Source organism: Mastigoproctus giganteus, chromosome 10 (assembly GCF_048544385.1).
Source record: "Mastigoproctus giganteus isolate SK-2022 chromosome 10, ASM4854438v1, whole genome shotgun sequence".
NCBI classification, from domain to species: Eukaryota; Metazoa; Arthropoda; class Arachnida; order Uropygi; family Thelyphonidae; genus Mastigoproctus; species Mastigoproctus giganteus.
In genome coordinates, this window is record NC_143584.1 from 95,417,994 (window position 1) to 95,431,783 (window position 13,790).

The 13,790-nt window shown below is 38.1% G+C and overlaps 1 protein-coding gene across 1 annotated transcript in view; it reads left to right on the forward strand.

Moving 5' to 3' along the window:
- The window catches only part of TBC1D16 (TBC1 domain family member 16), a 272,554-nt gene that overhangs the window by 188,780 nt on the left and 69,984 nt on the right, over nucleotides 1-13,790 (forward strand). The gene's annotated exons all lie outside the window — the stretch shown is intronic.

The window sequence follows — 13,790 nt, forward strand, 5'->3', positions numbered from 1 at the left end:
ACCCCAAACACAAAAGGTATTGAAACCTATAGTACTTAGTACTATGCATGGGTTGAAGGAGAAGTTGGGAGAAGGGGGATGCCGGAAACTTTGCTCTAGAGACTAAACATGGATTTCACCACTTCAAGCATCCAATAAGCAAAGTGGTGGTATTTCACCGGTTGATGAAAGTCATCTACCACCTACGCTCTGATATTGAGATTGTCTTTTGTTTAGGAGGTTATTATAATGATTTTCCCATGTTGTCATATCTAAAATGTTCTTACTCGATCGAGATTCATTTGTTTTCAGTGCTCTCAAGCTTCACCAGGCTTTGGAAGACCTAATGACCCTGTGAGTTTTTTGGAATCTTTTCTCTCATGCAGCATTCTTGGATTTTTTTAGCAATTTTCCTTTTAACTTCTCTATTGCACCTTTTGTATTCTTCTCTATTTTCCTGATTTTTATTCATTAACCATTTGTTATAGGCTTAGTGCTTCATTAGCAGCCTTGTGTTATGACGGTTTTAATGCTATTTTATAAGATATTCACATCTATTTCTCCAATGTGAGATAGATGATTCTGGAGATCTTCTCTGGTAAGATCTTTAATACTGTCATGAGATAGTACTTCCAGTTTATAAGCAAAATTTTCTGATATTTGAATAATATATCCACAATCACCAGGTAATGATCCGACCCACAGTTGGCACCTCTCATTACTCTGCAGTCTTTTGTTGTCCATACCAACTTCTGACGAGTAATTATAAAGTATATGATTGATTTCTGCTGGAGGGATAGTTGCTCCCATGTATACCTATGGATGTTTTTGTGTTGAAAAAAGGTATTACGAATTTTTCAGGTGGTGCTGCTGTTTATAGAAATCGATTAAGTCTCTCACCATTGTCTCACAGTCTCTTCTCTAAAGCATCTGTCTACATCTTCATTCCTGTTATGGTGCAATATAACCTCGTTTTTGCACCATCAAAAACCAACCAACCAACCAACCAACATCGTCATTCCTTTTTGATCCAACCCATCCATTTAGATCTCCTGTCAAAACTATTTATTGATTCTTCATACCAAATCCATTTGTTCATAAATCATATGGTAGAACTTATCCTTTTCAGCATCAGGCACATCATCTACAGATGCATAAACACCCAACATAGCCATTTCCTGGCCGTGTATGTTTAGCATTAGCATTAGCATTAGTAGAGGCATTTGATGCAAGAAAGCAAGCTTATGCAGCATCAGTCAAAAAAAAAAAAAAAAAAAAACCACTTCCACTTCACCCCTCTGTTCGTTCAAAATACCTGTCCAGCTGAGCCTTAAACTTATTTAGGCTATCAACCTCCACCACAAGGGATGGAAGTCTGTTCCACCAACCAACCACCCGCTGGCTAAAGGCAAATTTCCGCACTTCTATCCTACATCTGTCTTTCCTCAATTTGAATTTATGCCCTCTCAGGTGATTTTTCTGAGCTAGAGGAAGAATCCCATGAGCATTGAGCATGCTTAAACCATTCAAGGCTTTATACACCTCTATCAGATCACCTCGCTGGTGCCTAGTCTCCAGACACTGTAATTTGCAAAACTTAAGCCTTTCTTCGTAAGAGCACCCCTTTGTTCCATTCACTAATCTTGTTGCCCTTCTCTGTACTCGTTCCAGCAGCTCTTCTACATCCTTCTTGAAATGAGGCCTCCAGACCTGTATACAGTACTCTAGGTGTGGCCTGACCATCGCCTTATACAATGGAATAATCACCTCCTTATCCCTGCTGGAAAAATTCCTGTATATCATTGACAATACTCCATGAGCTACTCTTGCAGCCCGTCTGCACTGCTCAGAGAACTTCATATCTGCCTGCACAACCACCCCCAAGTCCCTTTCATTCTCTACCACTGTCAGTGTAGTATCACAGAATTGATACGTTGCTCTGGGGTTGCTGTTTCCCATGTGTAGTACTTTACATTTGTCAATGTTAAACTTCATTTGCCACCTCTCAGCCCATCTGCTCAACCTTTCCAGATTTTGTTGCAGCAGCATAGTGTCAGTAGTGTCCTTGACAACCCTGCCAACCTTTGTATCGTTTGCAAACTTGGACATTAAGCCCGATATACCATCATCAATATCATTTATAAATACAGAAAACAATAATGGACCCAACACTGAGCCCTGAGGGACTCCACTAATAACATCAGTCCACGATGAGCAGTGTCCATTGATTACCACTCTCTGTCTTCTCCCCCTCAACCACCCCTTTATCCATAGCAGCAATTTGCCTCCAATGTCACACTGCTCCAATTTGTGTAGCAGTCTTCCATGTGCAACAGTATCAAAAGCCTTTCTAAGATCCAAGTATATAATATCAAAGTTATTCCCTGCATCCAGTTCTTTTGTGACTGCATCATAGTATCCAATCAAGTTGGTCAGGCAAGACTTCCCCTTAACAAAACCATGCTGTGTCTGAGCTATAACTGAAGTCTTGTCTAAATGATCCTGCAGTGCTTCTTTAACCAGTGCCTCCATTAATTTTCCTGGAACAGAAGTTAAGCTCACAGGTCTATAATTACTTGTGTCAGCCTTTGATCCTCCTTTGTGAATTGGGGTCACATTTGCACATTTCCAGTCTATGGGTACCTCCCCTGAGTCCAAGGAAGCTCTCATAATTATGGCTAAGGGTTTGCTTACTTCCTTTGCTGCCTCCTTTAATATAACTGGATAGATCCCATCCACCCCGGGTGCCTTTCTTGTGTTTATCTTCAACAGTTTCTCCTCCACTTTACTCCCAGTTATTTCAAGATTCTGTAGCTTACTGCTAGAGTTGAATACACCTCTGGCATTCCCCTCACTGAACAACTCCTCATGTGTGAATGTCGATGCAAAATATTCATTTAGTTTGTTAGCTACCTGAGCAGGATCATCAACACTTGACCCATCAATATCAAGTGGACCAATCTGATTCATCCCCTTCCTTCTAGAGTTTACATAACTAAAGAACTCTTTGCTGTTTTTCTTTGCATCCCTTGCCAAGGATTTCTCGTAATCTGCCTTCGCCTGCCTAACCTCCTTGGTAACTTGGTTGCATATCAACTTGTATTTATCATAGACTTCTGTGTCATGTGTTAATTTGTATGTATCCCATGCATTTTTCTTCTCTGCCATATGCCTCATTAGTTCATCTGACATCCATTTTGGCCTAAACCTTGAACAATATTTCTTAGTTGGTATGTAAAGCCTAGTAGCTTCCAAGATAAGTTCTTTGAATGCTTCCCATTTTGAATTTGCTGTTGGTAACATCATCAGTTGGTCCCACTGTATAGAATTTAAATACTGTCTCAGTCCATCGTAGTTGCCTTTACAGAAGCAATAACCCTTCCCTTTACCCCTAATGGTAGTTACCTCTTTGAGTAAATCCCACTTCAGCACACTGTGATCACTGCCACCTAGTGGTTCATTTATCTGCAGATTCTTAATGCATGAAGAATCACTGCTGATAATCAAATCAAGAGTATTACTCCCTCTAGTTGCCTCCCGAAAATGTTGAAAATGACTTTAGTGCATCTTTCATTAATTTGATCATCTCTTAACGAATTCTTATAGTCTCTTACTCATTAGAATACCAACACCTGCTTTAGCCCTTTCTGATTTTTCAACCCCCCACTCCAGTAATAATCATAATCTCCAGTCTGTTCATTCGCCTTTCCCTTTTTCTTTGTTTCAGTCATGACAAGAATATCGAGATGCATCTCTTTTGCCTCTGTAACTATCTCTTGTGTCGTGTGTTGAGCTTCTGCAAACATTCCATGCACACAATATGAATAGTCCTTTTTCTGCACTTAAGTCATTTTCCTTTTAGTCCATCCGTCTTCTTTGCAATAATTGTATTTTTAGCAGTAAAGTGTTTTTCCTTTCCAAGTGCTGGCCCGACACCTCAACTCTCAACCTGAGTGACCAGGGATTTGATATCGAAGTTACCTTCCCCTAGTCTTTGCTGATCCAACAGCTCATCCTGCAAGGTAGCAATTTGGTAATGCTTATAAGGTGGTGTTTCCTTGCCTTGACACAGAGATGTCATTGAATTCTTGTGGCATTTAAATTGGAATGAACCTGCCACAATTCATCCCCACACACTCTGTTGTCTCTGCCACCTCTGTCCGGGACTGCTTATTGATTATTTGCAGCTAGCCCACATACTATGGGTCATTTGCTATCTGCCACCTGCAACGTGTCTGGTAGCTGAGGCTCACCCCAGATCTCAATGTCCTATAACTTTTAATTAAATTCTCAGATCTATTCTTGTCGTTAGTACCAAAATGTACAGCATTACATTTTGTGCCCTTAAGGGATGATAGCTGCCTACAATATTATTAACTTTTGCCCTTGGCAGAAGGGACCTATACTGCCAATACTTTTTGGACAATCTATTTCCCTGACACTATAATCGCTGGCATTGGTTACTTTCTGTGGGAACTAGCAGATTCTGCTTTTAGGAATGCTACTATGTTGTCTCAGCTGCAACCAAGGGCTCTAGCATTAAGTTTGATAGGTACCTCATTTTGATTTCCTTGAGTACACAACCCTGTTCTTCAAGCTCTCATATTCACCGTCAGGATGCTAATTTTGTGATAAATCTCCTTACATTCTTTGCAACAAAACCACACAAAAATATCCCCCTTTATCTATTTCTTGTTTTGCTACAGAAGGCTTTGAAAATGTGCAACAATTTGAGCATATTATGAGAACCTGCACAATACATAACCAAATTGCTAATTAAAAACAAGGTTAAATAAAGAACAAGAATGATATTAATATCAATTTCTTTTTTTAACTTACAAATTATCTGTGAAATGTGTTGTATTTCAATTTTATTAAAATTCACGATGAAATGAATTAAAGTTGAGGGATTATTACATTGTGAACTATGTGCCATAATATAAAATGTCCTGGGTGATATGTTTCCACGATATGACAGATGTGGATGGTTTGAATCTGTGTGAGTTTAAAGCTCTAAGGCTTTAAGTGATAGATGGTGTGTAATTATCATATAGTTAGTCAATAGTGAAATTATAGTAATCTTATAATACCGTGATAAATCTGACTAAAAAAAGGATAGCAAATGCTTAAAAAATGGTACTCACCTTGTATAAATCTGCAATAAATTTATTGGTAGGTGGGGGCTAAATTTAGATTGGAAGAAGCATTAAAAAGAACTAAGGCAGAGAATGGGGTAAAAATATTTTAAACAGATTTTAAAATTAGCGCAAGGAAGTAGAAGTGCAGATCTCCAATCCTTGGTTGTCATAAAAAGGTTGAAGGATGCAAAAGAAAAAATGAAAAAAAGAGAAGACCGGTGGTGCCAGTAGTCGTTGCAAGGGACTTTCGTTGAATAAACCGTCATCAGTTGGCAAATGGAAGAGAAGTGAGCGCGTGTTGTATTTAAAGTTTATCTATACTCTTGTGATGCTCTTTTTGACACGTGGGAACTTTAGCCGCGAAAGGTTCCAAGCCGGTGAGAGGTTGAAGGAAAGTTTAGCGTTAATAATGTTGAGATCGGAATGGTGTCGGTGCCATTCGATGGTGAGGGCTTCATATTGAAAAATTCTGTAGCTCGATCTAAGTTTAATTATAGTGATGGCAGAGTCAACAAGGGGGATGTGGTTGTGGGTTTGAGCATGGATTGTTAACTCAGTGCAGGAGTGACTTGTCCTGAAACTGTTGAAGTGGTAGTATGCGCAGGTATTGGAAGTTGTGGAGGAACCGAATTTGGTGGTAGTGCTGCCGATGTAACAGGTGTCGCAGTTTGGTTGGCATTTTATGAGATATATTATGTTATTAAGATCATTGATGGGATATTTGTGTGTATATCTTTATAAGAATTAAATAGGGAACCTAGTTTATTGTAAGTAGAGAAGGTGAGGGAGATGTCGGTATCTTTGAATGTATGTCGGAATTGTGCTGCGAGTTCACTATGGTAAGGGAGAACTATGCAAGTATTTGTCTTGTTACTGTGTCTGTTGGGCTTATTAATACTGTTTTTAATGGTGGATATTGTGTGTTGGATGAGTTGAGGGGGGGGTAGCTCCTGGCTATGAATTTATCAGTAAGGTATTGAAGTTCATTGTTTAGATCGTTTTGTGAAGAGTTGAATTTGATAGCGTTGTAGATTTGGTTGTGTAGGACGGCTTTTTTGGTACTTAAGGGGATGATGTGAAGTGAAATGTAGATATTTACCGGTGTGCGTGTTTTTTCTGAAAATCTTGGTATTTAAATTTGTGTCTGTTGTATAAATAGTGAGATTAAGAAAATTAATCTGATTGTCCGTTGTGATTTCGAGGGTAAGGTTTAGCCTGTCATGTATTGTATTGAATTTTAAAAAAACATTGTCTATGGTTGTTCTGTTGTCTATTATTAGGATATCATCGGCATAGCGTATGTATAATTTAATTTCAGAAGGGAAAGGTTATAAAATTTGGTTTTCAATAGTGGCGAGATAAATTTCAGAAAGGGGGGCAGAAATGCCTAAACCCATTGGTAAACCGAATGTTTGTCGATAAATTTTATTATTAAATCTAAAATCTAGCATCTAGTAAAAGAGTGGTAAGTTCAAGGATTGTGGTCAACTGAAAGAGAGGTACGTTTTGTTAAAGTGTCATCAGCTGTTAGAAGTATGCATAATGCTTGTAGGGTGAAAGGAATATGCACATTAGTGTATAGGGATGACATCAAAAGAAGCTAATACGTCTTCATCGGATATGGTGGTGTTGCTGATTTTTTGGAATGTTGCTGATTTTTTGGAAAAATTTTAAAAATATTCACTGAAGTGAATATTTTTATTGTGTAGCCATAGCCACTGTGCATGCACACAGTGGCTATGGCCACTGTGGTCCTTGAGGTCGTCACAGACATTCTCTCAGATATGCCAGACAAGCTGCACTTGCTATTTGGGAGTCTGAAATGCTGATGGAACTGATATTCAGGTGACACTCAAGTCAAGTGGACCCAATTTTGGCAAAGTCCGGAGAGTCTGTTACAGCCAAATCCTCTGCTTGCACCTTCACGATGGTGGGACTGTTAGTAATCCTGGGAATAACCTCCATGCACAAGTACATGGTGGGTGACCACCCAGGTGTGAACCAACATAAGCAGGGGTCGAGGTGTGGCGCTCACACCACATGGAGGAATGCAGCCCCTCTATGTTACCAGGCAGTACTAGGTGGTAGATGACTCTCATCGACCGGTGCAATACCACCACTTTGCTTATTTGGAGGCCTGAAGTGGTGGAACCCATGTTTAGTCTCTAGAGCTAAGTTCCAGTCAACCCTTCCCTATCTCTTCCATCATGCAGTGTGATTGATGACGTTTGAGGTTATGATGAACATTGTGGCGAGATCCAATATTCCTTACATTTCAAGGGTAAAGCTCTAAAACGGTGTTTGCAGGCCGGTCGCTAGTTAGTACACCGGACCGAAACTATTGGTAACTCTCTAGGAGGCTTCCGGATCAGCTAGTGTATAATCTTGCTACCTGCCAGATAGTGACTGGAGTAGTGTGTATGCGGGGAGCATTGTTGAGGCCATGTTATGTCAAGGATCTGGGTATATTCTTACCATGTGTATGCCACATTCAAAAATTTCATTCCTTCATACAGCATATCCCACCCACTTTTTCTTACTATTGAATACACCATGAATTGTCAAACTAATAGAGCAAGCTTATCTGCGAAAAGATCTAAACCTCCCAAGCACTTCCTAATTCATTTCACAAATATACGTGGTCTCAATTCTAATCTTAACGATGTCCATTTCCACTTGCAGTCTGCCAAATCCCATGTACTTTTTCTGACAGAATCTCAGTTATCTGTTGATTCAACTACTGCTCATCTCAGATGCCAAAATTATTCGCTGCATGATTCCTTTCGCCTCGAAGGTGGTACTTGTGCATATGTCTGTTCCGATATTCCCTGTCAGAGACTTGGCAATTTGGAATCTCCTCTTTTCAATCTTGTCTGGCTTAAAATCTCTCTACCTCACTGTGTCAAATTCTTTTGTTGTCTCTACCGTTCTCCCAACTCCACTAATCACTTGGAGCTCTTTGACTTCCTTTTTTTCCAACTTGACTTTCTCCAGTCCAACTTTTCTAACAGTGAGGTAATTTTCCTTGGTGATTTTAATGTTCACAACTCCAGCTGGCTTCTGTTTTCTAGTCACACCGATCCAGTTGGTCGAGATGCTGAGGTTTTTGCAATTACTAATGACCTTGCATAGATTGTTCATTTACCTACAAGAATACCGGACCATCCTAATCATACAGCCAACACACTTGATCTTTTTCTCACAAACAACCCTTCTAAGTACACGGTCGAAGTGAGGTCCTTTAGGCACTTCAGATCACAACTTGGTGATTGTCTTTTCTCCAATGGAGCCTTTATCTTATGGCTATTCCCAACCTCGTGTTGTTTGGCATTACAAAATGCAAAATGGGAGGACCTGCAAGATTTCTTTTCTTCTTTTCCTTGGTCGGATTATTGTTTCAAAACTTCTGATGTCAACGTTTGCTCAGATCTTGTCAGCGAAATTATTCTTGCAGGAATGGAATCCTTTATCCCACACTCCACTTTAAAATCTCATCCTTTATCTAAACCTTGGTTTTCCAATAAATGTGGTAAGGCTGTTCAAGAGAAGAATGTTGCATATCGTAATTGGCTTGTTTCTAATTCTTCAGTTTCATTTTCTTCCTACACCAAAGCTCACACCAATTGTAAAGCAGTTATTAATCAGTCCAAACTAGAGTTTGAACAGGCTAAGAGTAGAAAACTTACTTCTTGCCCTAATGGTAGCCGAGCATTCTGGTCTCTTGCCAAAGCTATTGGCCGCAACTTTTGCCCATCTCTGCTCCCTCCTCTGTCCAAACCAGATGGTTCTGTAGTCACTTCAGCAAGGATAAAGCTGACCTGCTAGCATCCCATTTTTCTTCCAACTCATGTATTAATGATCTTGGTAAAACACCTCCCACCATTCCTAGCACGCTCCATTCAATGCTCCCTGTGGTCTTCCGTCAAAAGGATGTCAGAAGGATTTTGAAGAATCTTGATGCTAAGAAAGCTCCAGATCCTGATGGTATTTCTCCTTTTGTTCTCAAAACCTGTGCTCCTGAACTTACTACTATTCTTTGCCAACTGTTTTCACTTTCTTATTCCGAAGGTGTTTTTCCTTCTGCTTGGAAATTTGCTCATATCCAGCCAGTTCCTAAAAAGGGTGACAAATCCCTCCCATCCAATTATCGTCCCATTGCAATTACTTCTACTCTTTCTAAAGTAATGGAGAAATCAATTAACTGCCAACTCTTAAACTACCTAGAAACCTTACGTCTGATCAACGATCGCCAGTATGGATTCCGTCAGTGTCGATCCACTGGTGATGTTCTGGCTTATGTTACCCATTTATGGACTAATTCAATGGAAAGGTTCGGTGAAACACAAGCAGTTTCTCTTGACATCTCAAAGGCTTTCGATTGTGTTTAGCATGAAGGTCTTCTAAACAAGCTTCCATCCTATGGTTTGCCAAATGTTTTTTGTAATTGGTTATCCAGTTTTCTCTCTGATTGCTCACTAGGGTGATGGTAGATGGCTCTCTGTCTACTAACTTCTCCACTAATGCCAGTGTCCCCCAAGGTTCAGTTCTTTCCCCCACTCTTTTTTCTCTTGTATATTAATGACCTTCTTCCATTGACTGGAAATCCTATCCATAGTTTTGCCGATGATAGCACATTGCATTCCACTTTCCATTTTGAGAAACCTTGCCCTGTTCAATCAGCTTCAACTTCTCGAAAATCTGCTACCAGTTCCTTAAATGCCAATCTTCAGGTAATTCTCCAGTGGGGCAGACAACTTAGTTGATTTCAACACTTCTAAACCTCAGTCTTGTCTTATATCTCACAAAAGGATTCTTCTCCTCCTCTGCTTATTTTTAGTGACACTCCAATTTCTAGACAAAATGATATATCTCTTTTGGAGATTACCCTGACTTCTTATCTCCCTTGGCACAAGCACATTACAAATATTGTTTCCTCTGCATCTAAAAAACTTGGTTTTCTCTTTCGCTTTCAGTGTTACTTTTCTTCCAAACAGCTGCTCACTCTGTATAAATTGCAAATCCGCCCTGCCATAGAATATTGTTCCCACATCTGGGGTGGTGCCCCCAGATGTGGGAACAATTTCATCTTCCTTTTCATCTTCCTTGTTTATTCTGCCATTTTCTGGAACAACCTTCCTTCATACATATTTCCTGAAAATTACAGTCTACAGAAGTTCAAGTCTAAGGTCAACAAATATCTTCTTCTGTCTTCTCAACCTCCAACCCAAGCATGGTACTAAGTACTATAGGTTCTAATACATTTTGTGTTTGAGATTTACATTAAAAAAAAACAGACTTATTTAACTTTAAGTGTAAATTTCAGATTATCAATATCCTATTATGCATCATCATCAAAGAAAAGGCTTGCTTACATAGGTAAAAAAAAAAAAAAAAAAAAAAAAAAAGGTAAAATGCAGCAATTATCAATCCACTGCAGGATGGATGTCTCGTCAACAATTTATGTTGAGGAAAATGGACCATAATCTGCCAAGCTGGTCCAGTGTGGATTGGCAGATCAACCGTATTTAGCAGTCAGGGGCTTGAACCCCAGTCTACTCAAAGAGCATGTGCTATTGCACTCCCGCTCCTGACCACTCGGCTACAGAGGACTTATCTGCTTGCGTAATTGCTTACATAATTGGCAAAAATTACAAGTCATTAGCTATAGAGCTGTAGAAAAACATTTTGGGCCACCACTAACAGAGAATATGATCTGGGAATGGCAGAAACAAGAGGATAAACTCAGAAACAAGCATAACCTTCATCAACCAACGTCGACCTAAAATGGTGAAACTTGAGATAGAGCCGAATAATAGAGCATAGGAACTGTGGTATATCTGTGTCAACAAAAACAATCATTTCAATCATTTTTGAGGCAAAAGTCAGGGCAGCAGCAAAGGGACTTGATGATTTTGGTGGCACAACAAGTTGGTGTGATAGATCACAGGTTCTTAAGCTTTTTGTATCCGTAGCCTCTTTTCATAAGACAAAATTATTAGCGACCCCTGGCAGTACTGGTTAAGTTAGGTTTTTTATACTCTAGTGACTAGAGTATGAAAAACCTAACACCAGAGTCTAGTGTCATTTTTTGAGCAGTTTTAAATAAATTATTCATATTACAGTACAGATTTTTCTCACTGCTCTTTTCAGTCAATAGAAGCAATTAGTTTATTTTAATTAATTATGTTTGTGTAATCGTGCTTGATTACATTTATTTCTGCAATAAAGTAAACAAATATAGAATGATAGGTTGTAATGTTTAATAATTTCAGTAGTTCTATAAAAAATATTTAATTTACTCATGTTTATCAATATTTGTTGTGACCTTTTTCACAACCCCTCTGGTTTGACAACCCACAGTTTAAGAACTGCTGTTATAAATTTATGAAGTGAAACAGCGTAGCTATGAGGACACAAACAAGGATAGCCCAGAAAATACCAGAAAAATATGAAAACCAAATCCTGGCATTTCACAGATTTATAATTAATGCTAGGAAGCACACAAACTATGAGCTTGGCCAAATTAGTAAAATGGATGAAGTACCTTTAACTTCTTCAAATAGAAGTGCGGGTGGTAAAGGTACAAAATCAGTAATTGTGAAGACATCAGGCCACGAAAAAACATGCTGTAGTGATTTTTTTTTTTTTTTTTTTTTTTTGGTGTGATAATAGAATTAAACTTTTATCTCTCCTCATATTCTAGAGAAAATCTCTGTCAAAGGAAAAGATTCCAGGTAATTTTGTCCAGGTTCATTCTAAGGGATGGATGGATGAAGATGGAGTCAAACTGTGACTGGAAAAAGTGTGTTCGCACCATTGTGATAGCCTTCTCAAGAAACCAGCCCTACTGGTATGAAACCAATTTCATTCACATAAAACAGGCTCGAAAGAAGAGGGTGAAAAGTTAAAAGCACAACTTGCTGTAATTCCTAGTGGACTTGTTGTCCAACTACAGTGATAGATATTTCTAATCACAAGCCTTTTAAAGCTTTCATGAAAGAAGAATGGACTAAATGAATGAAGGCACCACAACACAACACCTACTGGTTGTTATATGAATAGACCAACAATTTCTTAGGTGTGCCAATGGGTAAAAATATTTCTTGGAATGCAGTAAAGACTGAGACAGTTGTGAAGTTGTTTAAGTGTGGCATCAGTAAAGCCTTGGATGGCACAGATGATATTTTGTGTGATTCGAATGACACTTCGCTATCAGACAGCAGCAGTGACCACGAGGATGAGGAGTGTGATGATTATCATGATGAGAATGGCAGCAGTGATGGATTTCTTTTGAAGATGAATAGAAACTTGCTTTCTTTTTCTTCTATTGCCCCATTTTTTATTGTTATTTAAAAAAATGAATTAGAATAATATTTTTGTATATGAATTTTGAGATGATTAAAATAATTTGGGTTAACTTTAATATGTATGGTATTATAAAAATAGTCATATGTGTAATAAAATGCTTTTGTTTAAAAAGGCTTAGAAGTAATGTGACATGTGCAATAAAATAAATCAGTTAGTTCCTTGAAAATGTTTTTTTTTTTTTTTCCTTTCTTTTCCTAAATAATCTTTGTTTAATTATGTGTGCTTTATATGGTGGGAAATATGGTAATTTTACTATACAGCTCATTTCTTTTGTTCCCCTTGACATATTGGATATACTTTACACAACTCTGGCCCCTACTAAAAGAAGAAAGTGTCACATATTTTAAAAAAAAGTGCATACATGTCCAAATAGTAGACTAAAATGTGTCCACAGTGAACAGCTTTAAGTGAGATGAAAAGTTATTTACATGCAACTGTTTCCTTCCCCCCCTCAAATGTGTATAAAAGTATTTTTAGCCTTTGATGTTTATTACCAGCTGTTCTTGTAACCAAAGGTTGTCCCAAGCATACAGAAGTCTGAATTCCTGAGACTGTTTTCAGATTTGGAGGTCAGCATAATTAAATCAATTAAAGACACTTGTTTCTTGTAATAAACTTAATCTAATATAACAACCAAAATAAGATTCAAACCTCCTTCAAAGTTGGGCACAACATAAATATAGCACTCTTTTTGATGATATACATAAATCTTAAGTGCTTTAAGAAGCATTGTGCATAGAAATTTGGAAAGCTATCTAACTATCTAAACAAATGATCAATTTAAGTAATTGGTTGTTTGTTTAGAAAAAAAAAAATTAAATGTAAAGTAGTAATAAAATTTAAACTTGTATACATACCTTTGATCTTTTGCTAGATAGCGAGTCAAGCAATAATATGTGGTGCATTATGGCCTTAGTAGCCCTTGCACCAATAAATCAAACCAACATCAACAATAATATGTACCATGACTCATTTTCTGATCAACTGTAAATCATAAGAAATGAATTTATTCAGTTTTCTTTTTATCAGTATTCATCTGAAAGCAGACAGATCTATGGAACAATTTAACAATTTTTAGTAATTTCATTTCTGCTATGTACCCTTTGAAATCCTCTAGAGGGAAGCATAGGCAGTTTTTATTTATTTGTATATTTATTTATTTATTTTTTGCTAGTGAAGCAGAAATCTGAGGCTTGTACTATACGTCTAATACTTTGCATTCTTTGAGATATTGAGTGAATCGGGTACATGGTACAATCCTGAAACCACCACCAGGTGATACAGAATATCTTCAAGTTTTTATTC